This window comes from Martes martes (genome assembly GCF_963455335.1).
Source record: "Martes martes genome assembly, chromosome: 1".
NCBI lineage: Eukaryota > Metazoa > Chordata > Mammalia > Carnivora > Mustelidae > Martes > Martes martes.
In genome coordinates this window covers 73,648,773-73,666,060 of record NC_137888.1, presented here as the reverse complement: position 1 = coordinate 73,666,060, position 17,288 = coordinate 73,648,773, and the positions used below count along the sequence as shown (strand labels likewise).

Genomic DNA, 17,288 nt, shown 5'->3' with positions numbered 1-17,288 from the left:
TAAGATCTGTTATATATTTTTCCTAGTCTTATCTGGTCTACAAAGATGCAGACATTTAAAAAGTATATCAGTGAATTTAACCACACATCAGTGCTAATATAACTATTTTCATTAGAACACTGAAGACCCAAGTAAGGCCATAATGTCAACTTGACAAGAATCTATCAAACACACACACACAGACACACACACACACAAGCTGAATCACACTCATGATTTATGTTTTGCTTTATTCACTTATGATTATCTTTCCTTGCCATTAAATATTATTAAATATGTAAAAATGACTATATAATGTCCCATCATATGGCTTAACCTAATAGGAACTTAAAAAATAATAGATTTGTATTTCTTTTAAAAATTTATTCTAGGGGCACCTGGGTGGCTCAGTGGGTTAAAGCCTCTGCCTTCGGCTCGGGTCATGGTCTCAGGGTCCTGGGATCGAGCCCCACATCGGACTCTTTGCTCAGCGGGTAGCCTGCTTCCCCCTCTCTCTCTCTGTCTGCCTCTCTGCCTACTTGTGATCTCTGTCTGTCAAGTAAATAAATAAAATCTTTAAAAAAAATTTATTCTATTAACCTAGTTGATCAAATGCCAGAACACATTCAAGAAATCATTACGTAGGAATCATATCAGATAATTTTCCATTCCTGATAAAGTGGCAGCATTTAACTGTGTGAAGGTTAAGGGCTGGGATCCATCAGGGTACAATGTGTTTTATGTGAAGTGACATCATTTGCACAGAAAATTACTAAAGCTGGGCTCATGGAACATTCTTGTTCTAGTGGGTTATTACACAGATTTAGAAGCATATAAAATGCATTTGAATTGGATTAATGAGAAGAGTTTGGGTCAAAAAGTGAAGAAAAATGTATGTGATAATGAAAGTATAAATATATGAATTTCGTAGAAGAAATCCCATGTTTTTCAATTTATTTAGAAGAAAACCTGGTATAGATTCTGTGCAACAGCAGTCACAAATATTTGGGCTTGTTGAAACCAGCAGGGTCATAAGAGAATCACTGGTACTTTATCATTTATTAGCTCTAAGAAATTCTGCTGCTGTGTGCAGTATGTCTCCTAGGTACTACCACCCCACTAGGCCCCTACAACTTGGCATTATGGCAGCCCTGGGTTGACTGCATCCTAAGCCATAAGTTACAAATTAGATACTGTAGTGTTAGTGCTGCCTAAACTTCCAGATCTAAGCAGCTGGTGAAGTTCCATCTCCCAATGATGTCCCTTTATCGCTGGGAAAATTGTAGATACTCAGTCCTGTTGACACACCTCTCCTCTCAAACATGATCACAGGGAACCCAGACTCACTTACGTCTTTTGACCAATGTCAATGAACCCCTGTCAGAACAACGGGCTTTTGGCCAGATCCAGCTGACATCTCTCAGAGAATCTACATGCACTAGGAGAAATTTTTCAGAGACTCAATCATTTGGGGAGTCACTGGCTTAAAAGAAGTCACCATTTGCTTGCAGACTGACTGGTTAGTAACTACATTCAACTAGTTTTATGAGCCATGCTTGTAGATAATTGTTTATATTAAAGCTAAAACGGTGATATAAAATTTCAGTTGGAAGGCTGAACAGTTTGTGTAGGTAGGGAATCACTTGTTCAAGAGGAAAGTTTTTTTTATAGCATCAGAACACCAAAAGGTAAAAAGGATAAATTTTAGGTAAGTTATGAAAAAACAGAGAGATAGCAAACCTTAACTTTTAAATAATGAGCTGTCATAGTTTTAGTATTTATTTTCCAACTGAAGAAGGAATTTCTAGAATTCTTCATTATTGCACTTAAAGGTAAGATGACAGACAAATATTACAAATAAAATCTTGTTTTTCTCTATGAAACAGAACTTGATTTCAAATTATAATGTTAAATAAATTCTCAAATAATTAGTTGGCCTTAAAAAGGAGACAGCCAAATTTGAGTAGACAATGTGGGGTGGCAGCTAAAAGCACAGGAATCAAAATTCCTGTGTTTAAGTCTTTACCAGTTACCACATTTGGGTGAGTTACTTATCTTGTTATTACTCAGTATCCCAATCTACAAAATGAGGATAAAGCAGTGCCCATTTCATAGGGATGTTGTGAGAATTAAATAAAAACAGTATTAAAGGCTGAACGTATTTGGTATATTATCTGTGCTCAATAAATGTGAGCTTTATGTAAAAATGTTAGTTTATCAAAAAACCAATAAAATAACCTCTAGGTAATCATTCTGTTTTTTTAAAGATTTTATTTATTTATGAGGGACAGAGCATGAGAGTGTGCACAAGCATGAGAGGGGTGGGGCAGAGGGAGGAGAAGACACCCCCTTGAGCAGGAAGCCTGATGGCACTGGATCCTAGAACTCTGGGAAATGACCTGAGCCCAAGGCAGACCCTTTACTGACTGAACCATCCTAGGTGATCATTCTAAACAAGGCCTAGGTGCTGTATGCTTGGACTCCTCTAACTTCATTGTGTGTTTGAATCACCTGGGAATTTTGTTAAAATGCAGATTCTTTTTCAGTAGGTCTAGGTGGAGTCTGAAAGTCTGCATTTCTAACAAGCTCCCACATGATGCCCATGATGCTGATCTTTGCCTTGACACTTGAGGTAATTGTGGATTATTGCTCCTAATATATAGTACAGTGGTTCTCAGTAGGGGCAGTGGGATTAAGGAAAATTTGGACAATATATACAGATTTAAAAATACCTCCCAGGTGATTATAATATGCTTGCCCTACCCTTTCCCTAAAGCCTGAAGAACCACTGATTTGCCATTTCAACTTTTATTCTGTTTCTCCTTTTCTTACTCTTTCCTCTACTTTCCCCTTGCCTTTAGAGCTTTAGACTAAAAAAATAGTATTAATAGTTCTCCAATTAGTAAGAGTAAAGCATCAATTTCAAGTCATTTTATTGTGTGTAATAGGGTACTATAATCAAATGAGCTTAGAAGAGTGGTTTCTAACATATCTCTTCTAAAATATAGGGACCTGGGTGCCTGAGTGGCTCCGTGGGTTAAAGCCTCTGCCTTACGCTAGGGTCATGATCCCAGGGTCCTGGGATTGAGCCCCGCATCGGGCTCTCTGCTCAGCAGGGAGCCTGCTTCCCTCTCTCTCTCTGCCTGCCTCTCTGCCTACTTGTGATCTGTCTCTCTGTCAAATAAATAAATAAAATCTTTGAAAAAAATATAGGGACCTGAAAAATGTATTTAACATTTTCCATGGCTTTAGCTAAAAACAAATAACAAGCAAGAAGAAAGTGAATTGTGGAGCATTTGGTAATAGAATACAAAGAAGCATTGGATGTGGTGCGTATATTATCAAAGGAGGTATACTTCCCTAAGGAAGGGAAAGTTGTGGAAGTGGCTGGAATCAAACAATGTGACCACATTAGGTGTTCCACCTGGTCTGAAAAGTAGGACAGAAGGAGGCTTGTTTTAAAAATGGCTTCCCATCCCAGTGTCACTGAGATGCCTGGAGAGTCTCATATCCAAATATGTACTTAGCTTGACCAACATCTCTCTAGGGCAAAGACCATTTTTATACTTCAGTGTTCTTAAGGAGCTAATATTACTCAGATCTATAGTATTTCCTCTGTAAGTATCTTCTACTATTATTGATACATTTCGTACATATAATTCTTTATTTTCCAAGGCGGATAGAAGAACTTTGATTAATATTAATTGGTAAATATCTAAAGACATCATAGAGAGCAAATTAGCAATCATAAACTCTTTTTAATAGTACACAATCATATATGTGTTCTCCAGTATTCTCACTCTGAAGTTAACCATTCAAAGTTAATCTAAATCTAAATAAGTTTTAACATCATTTGGTGAAGAATAAAATAGCTTATTTGTGTATAAAGTGAACAAGGAATCATATAAAACTTGACCAAACTGAATGATTATTAATTCTATGATTTTTAAATTCTAAGGACATTTAGACTTAAGACTTGGAATATGAAGGCATAGTGCGGTTAAGAAAAACAAAGCATACCCAGTTCTTCACCCATTTTCTAAAGTATTAAATGTTACAAAAGTAATTAAATGTGAGACTAGTAACGCAATTTAAAATATTCTTAGATATAGGAAGGAAACTCTAGTAATCACTGGCAAATTCTAGACATTTATTTCTTCTTCAGACATTTGGATGATGTACCTATTTAGGAACCAGATAAATAAAACAAAAACTTCTAAATTGAGCTGTAAGAATAATGTAAAATACAGCAGTCATACAATATTCACATCATATAGTTAATCTTATGTTAGTAAAATACTTGAAAGATGGTTTTAACACTCAAGGGAATTATTTTCCCTTGTGACCATCTGCTTCAGAGGATCAAAAATCAGCAGAACTTTCAATGTTAATATGACGACTAATAACAAGATTCATTGTCATTTCTATGATCTCTATATATACTTTATGTTCTATTTCCAGTTATCAAATTTGTCATTAAAATGACCACTGACTAATAAAACATTTGGCAAATATATATATAGCTCATGTATAGCTCCTTAGTTGTTGTTGTTGGTTTGTTTGTTTGTTTTTGGCTGTGATTTATTTTGGATGTGTTTTAGAGCTTTAATGGGTTAATGGTAGTCATTTGTCAAATCAGTTGAAAATGATCTTAAACCCCTATGGACACTCCTCGATTTAAGATAGCTTATATATTAAGTCATCAAAAAATTGAATTCTGGTAGCTAAAGTTCATATAATGAATAAAATAGAAAAATGTAAAATGACAGCTAAATTTAGGCTGGAAATGGAACAAAACTTCTTTTGCTTATGTGAACTTCAATATACTATTTTAATAAGTAACTACATGACTGGGAACACAAACCATGTAATCCAGTGACTTTAGGCAGTTTTGAAAGGGAAGGCTTAGAACTATTTTGAAGAAAAATAATAGCACTTTTCAGTGGCAGTGAGTTTAAAATGGGAGAAGAGCTTTCCTAACCTGGCCTTGACTGCTTTGTCATAGTTTGCTGGTCTGGCTCTATATTTGTTATTTGCCACAGTGTGTCTTTAAGACAGCTTTCTTAATCTTTACAACACTTGGATTTACTTCAAACATCTAAATAAAATTCTAATTTGCTCGCTTACTTGGGAGACTCTCTGGCATAGGCCAGTCATGACTGAGCAGACAAAGCACTAGGTAAACTAATGAGTGTGGAGCTAAAGGCCGGAAGCCTGCATCAGGCAGCCAAACCATGCAAGTATTATGGGACTAGGTCTCTATAACAAATCTGAAAACAAAATACAGCATATCTGTTATTTGCTTGAAAAGGATGTGGTGGCACAGATAAAACTATAGAAATTATGCATCATACATTTAAGCTGTTAGTTGTAGACTTCTCTCAGCTAAGTATTTTACCAGGGCTTTGGTTAAGTAGCAGATTAAATTTTCTTTCACTATTTTCCCTCCCGCATAGGGCAAATAATTAGTGATAGTAACAACAGTAATAAGCAGCAGCAACGAACAAAAAAATGTGTATACACGCACACACACACACACAATTCTTACCTGGAACTAGGGGGAAAAACACAATGTAAGAAACCTGAACAATCCTTAGATTGTTTGGTTTTTGAACACTGAACCAGGATTAGAGAGTGACAGGAAAGATTTAGGCTTGAAACTCTTGGGATAGGGAGCATTGCCGAAGCAACAGTGACTGAGAGACATTTTATACATCTTAAGATAAGTCTTCCTTTGGTATCAGCGGAACCAGTGGAAGAAAACAAGCTTTCTTCTGACTTGGATGATGGAGAATTTGATTCAGTTTAAGGTCACAGAAGGAGGCTTCATGATGGGCACAAAGAACAATGAAATCAGGGAAAAAAAGCGGGGGGAGAGACAGAGGAGATGACAGACTTGACAGTAATAACTGTGAAACTTTAACAAATGCTGAGACCTGGCAACTGGGGGTGCACTCCCTGAGCCATAAACCAGGTTATGGGAACCGGCAGCCATAATCTGGGGAGGAGTAGGGATGGACTTTTGGAGCCAGCACTGGAAACTTAATGATTTTCCAGAATAGATAATTTACCAGGACAGTTATTTAGAGGGTTTTGAGGGTCCCAAATATGGATTAAATGGGTAGTTATTTTAGACTATTATTTTTTAAGCAAATAACTAGGAAACAAAAGGAATCAAGGAATTTTATTACTGGAGGGAACCTTAAGGGCAGGGACCTGAGGTTCAGAGTTATGAAATAACTCTCCTGATAGTACACAGCCACTTAAGTGGGTCTCCCCATTCCCAGCTTCTGGCATTTCCCTGCCCCTGCACTGTCTGCTTGCGAAGATGGCAGAATCCACCACAGCCTAAATAGAGATGATCTGTGTGGAGCCTTTAGAGCTAGGGAAACACTACAGAGACAGGGAAGCAGGCAGTTTCTTAGAGAGGACTTAGAAAAAGCTTACGACTTATGCTAAAGGAAATAAATGCCTCGGGATCCCGGACACTCAGATGCTGTCTACCAAGAGAGTCATGTTGGGGACTAAATACCTTTAGGACAAATAAGTCGCTCAACAAAGTTTTAAAAGAACAGTAGCATCCCAGATTTCTTGCATCCCTCACCGTTACTTTCCTTTCTCTCAATGACACTAGAAATAAATGTAGCTAAGTCCCAAATTTGATCCCAGGAGAAAATGAACACCCAAACGTTTACTGAGAAGAGAGGGTTTTGAAGGCCAGTAGTGGAATTCTGGTACACCACCAGAAAATAAAGAAAAGGTAAAGAAGCCCCATTGGGGTTCAATAGCGGGGTCTCTACTAACTGCTCGAAGACAACGGGACAGGAGACACTTTGAGAAAGACTTGTTGAGGTCTTAGGGAGAAGTAGCAGCCTGGCGGTATAGCAAGACTGCGCTGGACAGTTAGGATTGAAGAATGGAGTGCGAGGTAGGTGATGTGGAGGAAGGGAGCCAAAAAGATGTTCTCTTAAAATCCTGCCTCAGTTACAAACGTGTACTGGCCAGGGCTGTGAGATTGGGGTGTGGAGCTTCCCCTGCTTCTCCCCCTTGCCAATCTAAGGAATCAAAGGACACCTGGAAACACCTGAAGGTGGGAGAGTTTGCTCCAGATGGGGGCGATGTCCAGTACCAAGGACCCACCAGTACAGTTTGCAGGGAGGAGTGAGGGGGAAATGAGCTGTGCTGGGGTGTTGCCTGGGAAGCAGAAAGGGAGGTTGGGGACACTCCAAACTTCACCTTAGAAATCGCACAACTTTTAAAGAGACGCCCCGCGGAGTCATACCGGCTTCTGTCTCAAACTACGGTGAAAAGACAAGAGTTGGCTAAAAGCCAGGAAGCCAGGAAGAAAGTTTACTTGGTTGCATCCCAGTTCTGCATATTTCTTGCTTGGACTCAAAAGAGTCTGGTCAAATCAGAGTGAAATTTTGGGGGCACGCAGCGAACAGTCTCAAATTGTTCCCTGTAACCCGGGCGCCCCTCACCTGATTTGGGGAAGGGCTGCCCGTTGCTGGTGGGCGCCGGCCGGAACTAAGCTCGCTCTCTCCTTCGTCCCCGGGAGCCTAACAACACAGCACCCGCAGTTAGGACACCTTGACATAAAACTGAGCAGGCCCGCCCCGCAGCCCCCAAACCCGGCATGGGACTTGGTGTCGACTCACCCGCGCCTAGGGCACTGAGCCCACGTCGGACCGCAAGCTGGCAGCGCTGTTGCGGGGCTTCCGCCCGCCGCTTCCGCGTCCCGGCGGTGCGCCCTCACTCCTGGGGTTCGCTTGGACTGCTCCCCATCAGTCACCGCCCTAGCACGGCAGAGCTGCTAGCCCTTGCCTGTCACCGCTGCCTGGGGCCCTGGCTGACAGGCGCTGGAATCATCCTCGATGAGGCAGTGAATTTATAGCGAGGGGCGTTGCTGCTCAGGAGGTTCCAGGGACGAGGCACTGTTTTGCATTCTCTCCTCCTCCGCCCCGCCTCTGGAGACCCTCTTGGCCCAACCTCCTCCCCCTCCAGATGCTGACGGAAGCGGGAGGATGCCAGGATCTTACCCCAGGGTCACCTCTCAGATCTGTGCGCACGTGGCTGGAACTCTGCATTGGGGAGGGTCGCGAAATGGGAGAGAGCTGGGGATACAGGAGAAACAGTTCAGGTCCGAGATAAATGTTTCCCAACTTTTTTTTTTTTTTTTAAGCTTGGAAAACTTTTTAAGGAGGAATTAGCGAACTTCTCTTTCCTGTAACTCAAACTTTGACAATACTCTGGTGGGTCATAGATACCATATATTAATTTCAGGTTTACAGAGTGAAAGGGTGGACATTTATGTCCTCCTATTGGACCTGCTGTCAGAGTGCATGTTTAAAAGTATAAAAAAAGAAAAAGTTAAAGAATAAAATATGACCAAATATTTAAGGAAGAATTACTATAATTTCTTCACAAGCTATAACAAAAAACAAAAGAGGATCGCTTCCCAATTCATGCAGTGAGGCCAGTATTGCCCTGATACTAAAACCAGATAAGACATCACAAGAAAAGACAACTCAGATAAATATTTCTTATGAATGTAGGTAAAATATTAACAAATTGAATCCAGTAAAATATAAAAACGATCATACACTATGATCAAGGGAGATTTATCCCAGGAATGCAAGATTAGTTTACAGAAAATCAATTGATGTAAAACATCATATCAATAGTATAAAGGGCAAAAACCACAGGATCATCTTAACAAATCAGAAAAAGCTTTGACAAAACTCAACACCCTTTCATGATAAAAATACTCAACAAACTAGGACCAGAAAGGAACTTACTTCATATGTAAAGTCCATCTGTGAAAAACTAACATCATACTTAATGGCGAAAGACTGAATGTTTTTGTATCTAAAATCAAGAATAAGACAATAATGTTGACTCTCCTCACCTCTATTCAACATTGTACTATAAGTTCTAGCTAGCGCAGTTGGGCAAGAAAAAGATAAAAAAGTCATCTAGATTAGAAAGGAAGTAAAAGTATTTTTTAAAAGTATTTTTAAAAAGATTTTATTTATTTATTTGACAGAGAGAGAGAGAAAGACCACAAGTAGGCAGAGAGGCAGGCAGAGAGAGAGTGGGGGAAGCAGGCTCCCTGCCAAACAGAAAGCCTGATGTGGGGCTCGATCCCAGGACCCTGAGATCATGACCTGAGCTGAAGGCAGAGGCTTAACACACTGAGCCACCCAGGCGCCCCAAGTAAAAATATTTTTATGTGCAAATGACATGATCTTGAATTTAGAAAATCCTAAGGAATCAATTAAAATACTATTGGAGCTAATAAGTTCAGCAAGGAACAGTCCAAAAATGAAATGAGAAAAAAAATTACATTTACCGTAGATCAAAAAAATAAAATACTTAGGAATAAATTTAACTAAAAAGGTGTGAAACTTGTATTCTGAAAACCGTAAAACATTGAAAGAAATTAAATTAGACCTAAACAAATAGCATTCTATGTTCATGGATTGGAAGACTTAACATTGTTAAAATGGCAATAATCTCCACAGAACATACAGATTAAACGCAATCTTAATCAAAATCCCAACAAGTTGTTTTTAAGGAAATTAATAAGATGATCCTGAATTCATATGGGAGTGCAAGAGACCCAGAATATCCAGAACAATCCTGAAGAAGAACAAAGTTGGAGGACTCATATTCCTGATTTCAAAATTTACTATGAAGCTGTCATAACTTAAGCAGGATTTTACTGGCATAAAGATTGATATACAGATCAATGGAATGGAATTGAGTCCAGAGATTCTAGTATATTATGGTCAGTTGATTTTTGATAAAGGTACTAAGACAGTTCATTGGGGAATGTGATAACCAAATTAATTTTCAATTAATGTGACAACCAAATGCCAGAGTCTGAGTGAAATTTGGAAATGTTCCTGTAATTATTATATGAGGTTCAGGAGAGTCTTATATTTTTAAATTGATTTAGTGTTATAAGTCATTAACCATAATCCTGCGTGTACTGAATTCCACCTTAGATTTAGAAATGGTGATAGTTTTGAGGACTGGAAGTTCTTTAGAGAGTCAGCTGTTTTGAGTGAAACGTATTTGAAGGGGTGGGCTTTGCTCTTAGGGATATTTTATCACCAGAAACAAGCAGATGAGAAGGGAAAGTTCCCAAGAAATGAATGGCATCATTATTATTGTGATGAATCAGCTGAGTAATAGTATAGTTTAAACACTTGGCTTTTCTGGATATAGTAACACATTGATCCTGTACATAAAGGTGAGCCTTAGAGTTTTGACTAGAGACATGGATTAGAAACCCAGTTTCAAATATGTATACACATGCATATGCATAGAACAAAATGGATTACTTTCACTGAAATGCATACAGTGGTTATTTGAAGGTCATAATTATGGATACTTTTAGATGATTTTTGCTTTTTATGCTTGTGTATGTTACCCAAATTTTATTATAACAATTACATCAGTATAGCAGGGTGAACTAGAAGGTAGAGAGTTTAGCACAGGAACTGTTTGGAGAGCAAGAAACATCTGTATGGACACATTTTGCTGCCACTAAACTTGAAGGCCTAATGTTGCAACCACATGAGTGTGCCTATACCTGTACTCTAGAGCATTCCTATGATTTAGAATATACAACTGGTTCTCATATTTATGGCAGTTTAGTATTTGGCATTTATCTGAGGAAAAAGTGTTATAAATGTTCATATATATTCACAATGTATATGGAGGTCCGATGTAGTGACTGCAGAAATTCTAAGAGAATAGAGCCATGCTTTTCAGATGAATACTATAACAAACATTAACTTAATCTGCTACTGCATGTAGTTTGATTATATTGTTTCAGAGAGAATGTTGGATAAAATACCACATCATATACTTTAATCCTATGTATAGTACTTCTGAATGAATTCATTATATAGCTACTGGCAATCATAAATTGGAACTTATGCAAATAGATACTTACATTACTCAGAATGGAAAAAAATCAACATTTTCTGTACTTCTCTTCTAAAAACTTTCCCAAAGAATATATCATTAAGCCTCATCAAGTTTAAAGTTACAGAAAGTACTTCATTTTGATTCCAATTTCTCTTTCTCCAGCTTTTAAAATTTTTACCTCTATTCCTAGATTCTCTCAGATGTGCCTTTCACCTCTCTTCAGGTTTTTTAATTTCTATCTTTTGTCCATATTGATCTATGTCTAGATTACCTTCCAGTGTTTGCCATTTGAAAATTTGTTTATCTTCAAAGACTCAGATCATGTGCCAGTTTTTAATTTTCCCACTCACATCTGCCAGAAGTTAATACTTTTTCCTTTGAACTTTATGTGACTGTTTTTGAATATATAAAGTAGCATGAGTTTATTGAAAAGAAAAAAAAGTTATTGAAAAGATTTTCTCGTGAGCCATCAGTGAAGGTTGGCCAAACAAGTGGATATCTAGATCTTTTCTTAAAATAAGGTTTTCCAGTATTCTGTTTATAAGTTATGTGAACTTGAGCAAGTTATTTAGCCTTTTTATCATTGAGTTTAGTCATTAGTAAGATGTGAGTGCTAATAGTAGCTAATGCATTGTGAATGAGGATTAAATGAAGTAATACATGTAAAGCAAATAGAACCATGCCTGTTCTATAGTTAGTACTTAAACAAATGTTGGCTTTTAAAAAAAAAGTTAACCCCATTAGTTCTAAGCATGTATGTTGTCCAATTATTCAAATATAGTCACTATTCTAAGAAATCCTTTTGATAAGGTAGGAGTCTGTCTTACTCAATGTACTTTACCAAAATTGATATTCCTGCTTTAAATAGTTTTACAGGAATATAGAGAAAGAGGTGACTATGACAACAAAAGAGCACTGGTGTATATTCTTGACTGGGGCATGTAGTAGGTTGATAGCCTCATTGAGTATAACTGAGTTTACAATGCTGTGTATTATAATGAGGATCAGTGTCTCAGGAAAATTTATTTAAATTGTCCATGTAATATATTCTCAGAAACTGATACATAGTGTGAGTAAACAACTGTCTTACCCCTTCTATTTTCTACGTTTTACAAATGTAACCTCTTAAAAAACAGAGTTATAAACTTGATATATCATTAACTAGACAGTCTTTCTACTATTTCTTACTACCTTCATTTATAAAGATAGAGAATGAACATTTGCAAGGTTCTGTAACTCACCAAAGCATAAGGATAGTCCAATAAATGTTATCCAGTAAGCTGGCAAATGTGAAATATAATTTGTAGAGGCTTGGACAAATCTAAAAGAGTAAAACATGTTATTCTAACTTATATTTGGCTTTAACTATGATTAAACATTTAAAATTATTTAAATGTTAATGAGGAATGAGGAAAAGCTAATAAGAATAAAACTACTCTTAACATTAGAGATGAAGTCAGATATAATAAATGAGATGGATCAATTTAGTATTGAATTAATTTTACTTTCTAAAAAAAGCAAGGTTAGTATACGCACCAATAAAAATGTTGATAGATGATAAGAATGAAAAAATACTACACAAATAAAATTCCTAACAAGACAGTTGTAATATGTGAGTGTTTTTAAATGTATGAACATCATTATTTTTTTAAAGATTTATTTATTTGAGAAAGGGGAAGAGAGAGAGAGAGAGAATGAGTTGGGGAAGGGACAGAGGGAGAGAGAGAATCTCAGGCAGATTCCTTGATGAGGGCAGAGCCCAACACATGGCTGGATCTCAGAACCCTGAGAGCATGATCTGGGCTGAAACTAAGAGTCAGATGCTTAACTGACTGAGCTACTTTGGTGCCACATGAACATTTTTATTAATAATCGTTGAATAGATATATCATACTCTGGATAGAGGAAGTGACATACATAAGAGTAGTTTAAATTTATTAAATATTTAATTTAAAAGAGGGAAGTTTTATATCATTGCTAAAAAGTTGGAGGTGCTAAAAAATGAAGTATTCAGGAAGAACAAGGTAGGTATTTAGGGTGGCAAGCAGGATATATTTTGACCCATATAAAGAATTCAGCAGACTTTCAGATTAAAAATTCTTGCAAAATGAGTTATGTTTGTAAAATTGCATTTAAATTTAACTGGTTGCAGAACGATAAGGAGATTAGGCTATCCCAATTTTAGTTAAATTCCCATTGTCATTGGAATGGTACAATCCGAATATTTTCCACCACATTTCTTGTCTTGGTTCAGTTTTAGTTGGCCCCTTATTGACTATCAGATTGTTCATTCACACAATCAAGCTGGCTGTCCTTTTCTCACTACAGAGGTCATGATACCAGGCTACCCACTTGGCTGGTGCTTCTTTGGCATCCGGCCATCTTGAGAACACCCATGCTGGCCCAGGATACAGTCCTGCCCTGCTGATTGAGCTGCAGGATTCCTGGTCCAAGCAGCAGGCTTCTCCCTAATCAGTGAAAAGCATGTCTTTGACAGGGGAGATGTTTATAGCTGATCTGAGCTCCACTGTGTTAGAGACCATTCCTAATGAATGAAGCTTCTTCTGGCCCATTTAGAATCTTTCACTTCACCATACAGCCCCAAAGTACTTCCCTACATGTAAGCAAATTATCTTTAAAAAAAGAAAAACTTGATGCACTCACCTGCTGCCATTGCTAACAGCTGTCATCTAGTAAGGATTTCATCTACACTAGTTTCAGGCATTCACAAAGACAGCCTATATAAACAGTCTGTATTTGGATGGCTTGAAAACCACTTATTTTTTAAAATTATTTTTATTAACATATAATGTAATATTTGCACCAGGGGTACAGGTCTGTGAATCATAAGGCTTACACATTTCACAGCACTCACCATAACACGTATCCTCCCCAATGTCCATAAACCAACCACCCTATCCCTACTCCCCCCAACCCCCAGCAACCCCCAGTTTGTTTTGTGAGATTAAGAGTCTCTTATGGTTTGTCTCCCTCCCGGTCCCATCTTGTTTCATTTTTCCCTTCCCTACTTATTAGCAAAGTTTGAGCAATTGTTTGTTGGGAGATGGAGTAAGAATATTGAAGTAATAACATCAGCATTCATATATGCCACTTTGATTCCAGTGGTGGAAGTGTGGTTGAGTTGAAGGTTTCTTTTGACTAGAAGTTTTTAAATGAAGTCCTGTCTTTTCTAGTATATCAGCCAAACATTAATTACATATTTATCCTTATAGGATTATTTTAAGACTTTTTCAATGGCTGTTGTATAATTTTAAATAGACGTTCAGTTTCCTTTGGCTGACTCTGCTTATACCCACACTTTCTCTCTGGTTAATATTCCACGATCTTTCTACATGAACTCATGCTGCTAGTTGTTCATTAAATTGTTCTTGTCTAAGTACTTCTTGATCAATTCTATTATTATTTATTCTTATTCTTTCCTAGTATTGATGTTAACTGCTTGGTAATTTCCTGGATCTCCCCTTTGGCACATCTTAAAGATTAGAACAGTTATTATTATAATTATTTTCTTGAATCTTTCTGCAGCCCATCCATCATTCTCTATTTTCTGCATTGTTTATGACTTGAAGATCTACAGGATGTAAATATATTATTCATATAAAACAAATATCTTACTGTGAGGATAATATCCTGAAATATTTCTTAGCAAAGAGATTTATATTTTACTAAAATATACTTTGAACATACTAACATAAGAAAGAAAATTACTGGATAAAAATTAAGCATTAACAGCTGAAATATGCTTTTATTGGCAAATCATTTGGCCTTTCCTGAATAAACAAAATGTAAAAGTAAACATTTTTAAATTAATTACTTAAAAATGCAAATAAAATGCTATTTTATTTGTGTCATTTATCCATGAACAACATATGTTGTCTCTTTAAATATTTTCTTACTTTTGATTTTTTTCAAATAGTGCTTATTCTTATAGTATAGACATAAGCCAATTTTGGGCCTTTAATCACAGAAGAGATACTATTAATTAATCAAAGCACCTATAATAACTAAAAACAGGTTAGGCATGAGGGCATCAATAAGACACAGCCTCTGAATATAAGAAGCTCACAGTTCAGGGAGGTAAAATGAGCAGGGCTGATTAACACTGTGTTTAAACCTTAGAGATATGTTCAGAGAATGCAAAGAAGGCCAGAATTAACTCTGATAGCCAAGCTGGAGAAAGTTACCATGGGGTAATCTAGATAGAGTCACTACATGTGCAGATGACAGTATGACAGTGTATCTTTTCCAATATGGGTAGAAGGGAAATGGTTCTTTGTTTAATCTTGATCTCTTCTGCTGGATTGGAATCCAGCAAGCAAAGATCATGGTGACGTTATTCGCTCTGTACCCATAGTCTGTCATAGCAGTTGTTGCATAACACATGCTCAATAAGTAGTTGTTGAAGGGATGAATGAATGAGGTGAGGGTAAGATTTTGAAAGGCCAGGTTCGAGTATTTGACTTATCCTTTGGGTAATGAGAGTCATGGGGATCATGGAGCAGGGAGTCCTATGATCTCATTTGTTACGTAAGAAGGTAAAAAGTAATTCTGGTGGACATGTAAATGATATATCCAAATGGGACCAGATTGTGGGCCCATTGGGTGAGGAATTCCAGGAGATGAATTAAAAATATCAGAAGAAAACAAAGAGGACTTAAACTAAAGTGCTGGCTCTATGGATGGTGGGACAAGCTTCTGAATTGCAGTGGAAAGGATTCATTGACTGACTAGTTGGATATGAAGGGTGAGAGAGAGGCACAAAGGGAAAGATGAGATTTCTGGTTGGGAAAAGATGAGATTTCTGGGTTGGGTGAATAGCAGTGCTATTAACTGAATTCAGGAATACCAAAAGGGAACATATTTTAGAGAAAGGATGATTTTAATATTGGATGTGCTCAGCTTGATTTCTTGAAGGACATCTAAGTAAAGCAGGATCTGGACTGGGATATGTAGTTTTGGGACTCATGAGTGTAGAAATGATGCTTGAGGTTATGGGAGAAAGTGAGGTTTACAAAAGAGAGTGAAAAGAAAAAAGGAAAAAAATGAAGATGAAATCTTGGGAAACACACATCTAAGTGATAGAGGGAGAAGAGTCAGCAGACAAGAGAGCTAACATTGTTTCGAACACAAACTGTGAGACAGATGCTATCTTAGTTACTTTGCATATGTTGTCTAGTTTAATCTTCACAACAGCTCTGGGAGATCTTATCAAAGAAGTAGGAGCTTTTCCAGGCATCCTGAAAACTTGGCTGGAGTGAATTTTAAGTAGGCATTGGCAAAATTTCTCTGCAAAGGGCCAGATAGTAAATATTTCAGGCTTTTGAGACAGCCATACAACTCCGCCTATGAGGTGAGAAAACAGCCATAGATAAGCAAATAGTTGTGTCTCTGTTCCAATAAAACTTTATTTATGGATACTGACATTCAAATTTCATATATTTTTCATATGTCAAAATACTATTTTTGGGTTTTTTTTTAAACCATTTTAAAATGTGAAAACTATTCTAGGTTCATGGGCTCTATAAAAGCAGGGAGTAGGCTGCAGTTTGCTAAACCTTGGTTAAAAGTAAAAGAGGGTGTTAAGTGTCAGATGCAAGCATGTGAGCCCAAAAAAAATCATTGAATCTTGCAAACACAGTGTAGTTGATGACCCAGCAAAAGTGGTTTCAGTAGAATGCAGGAGCAAAACCCCATTGTAACAGGTTGGGAATAACTAGGTCGACAGAATAAGCATAGACTTTCTTAATAAGTTTGTCAGGGAAGGAAAAGACAGAATTAAGGTGATAACCTTAAGGAAGAGCTGATGTCTGGAGAGTATTTTTATGGTGTTTTTTCATTTTAGGATTTGGTTTCCAGGGAAACTCATTTAAAAGAAAAAATAAAAAGAAAAGAAAAAAAATGAGGAAGCATAAAAACATAATTAATGTAGAGAAATGTCAGGTCATGAGAAAAATATGTTGGGAAAAGAAGTTTCATATTAGTAAAAATAGAGTAGAAGTTGGGACTACATCAAAATAAAAAGCTTCTGCACAGCAAAAGAAAGAATCAACAAAATTAAAGGGCAACCTACTGAATGGGAGAAGATATTTGCAAATGACCTATACAATGAAGGGTTAGTATCCAAAATATATAAAAAAGGGATATAACTCAATACCCCAAAAGCAAATATTCCAATTAAAAATGGGCAGAATACATGAACAGATATTTCTCCAAAGAAGACATCCAGATGGCCAACAGACACATGAAAAGATACTTGTCATCACTTATCATCAGGGAAATATAAATCAAAAATACAATGGCATATTACCTGGCAGAATGGCTAAAATAAAAAACACAAGAAATAAGTA

At 37.0% G+C, this 17,288-nt stretch overlaps 1 protein-coding gene across 4 annotated transcripts in view; it reads right to left on the bottom strand.

The window, feature by feature from the left end:
* Positions 1-7,858, bottom strand: part of AGTR1 (angiotensin II receptor type 1) — a 47,891-nt gene extending 40,033 nt beyond the window's left edge. For 2 of the 4 annotated variants that reach the window (XM_080807050.1, XM_080807051.1), the window contains exon 1: positions 7,638-7,821. The gene's annotated coding sequence lies outside the window, so the exon portion shown is untranslated. Of the gene's footprint in view, positions 1-7,460; positions 7,539-7,637 lie in introns of all 4 variants that reach the window. The other 2 variants (XM_080807049.1, XM_080807048.1) reach the window with 2 other exon arrangements.
* Between the last annotated feature and the right edge of the window lie 9,430 nt (positions 7,859-17,288).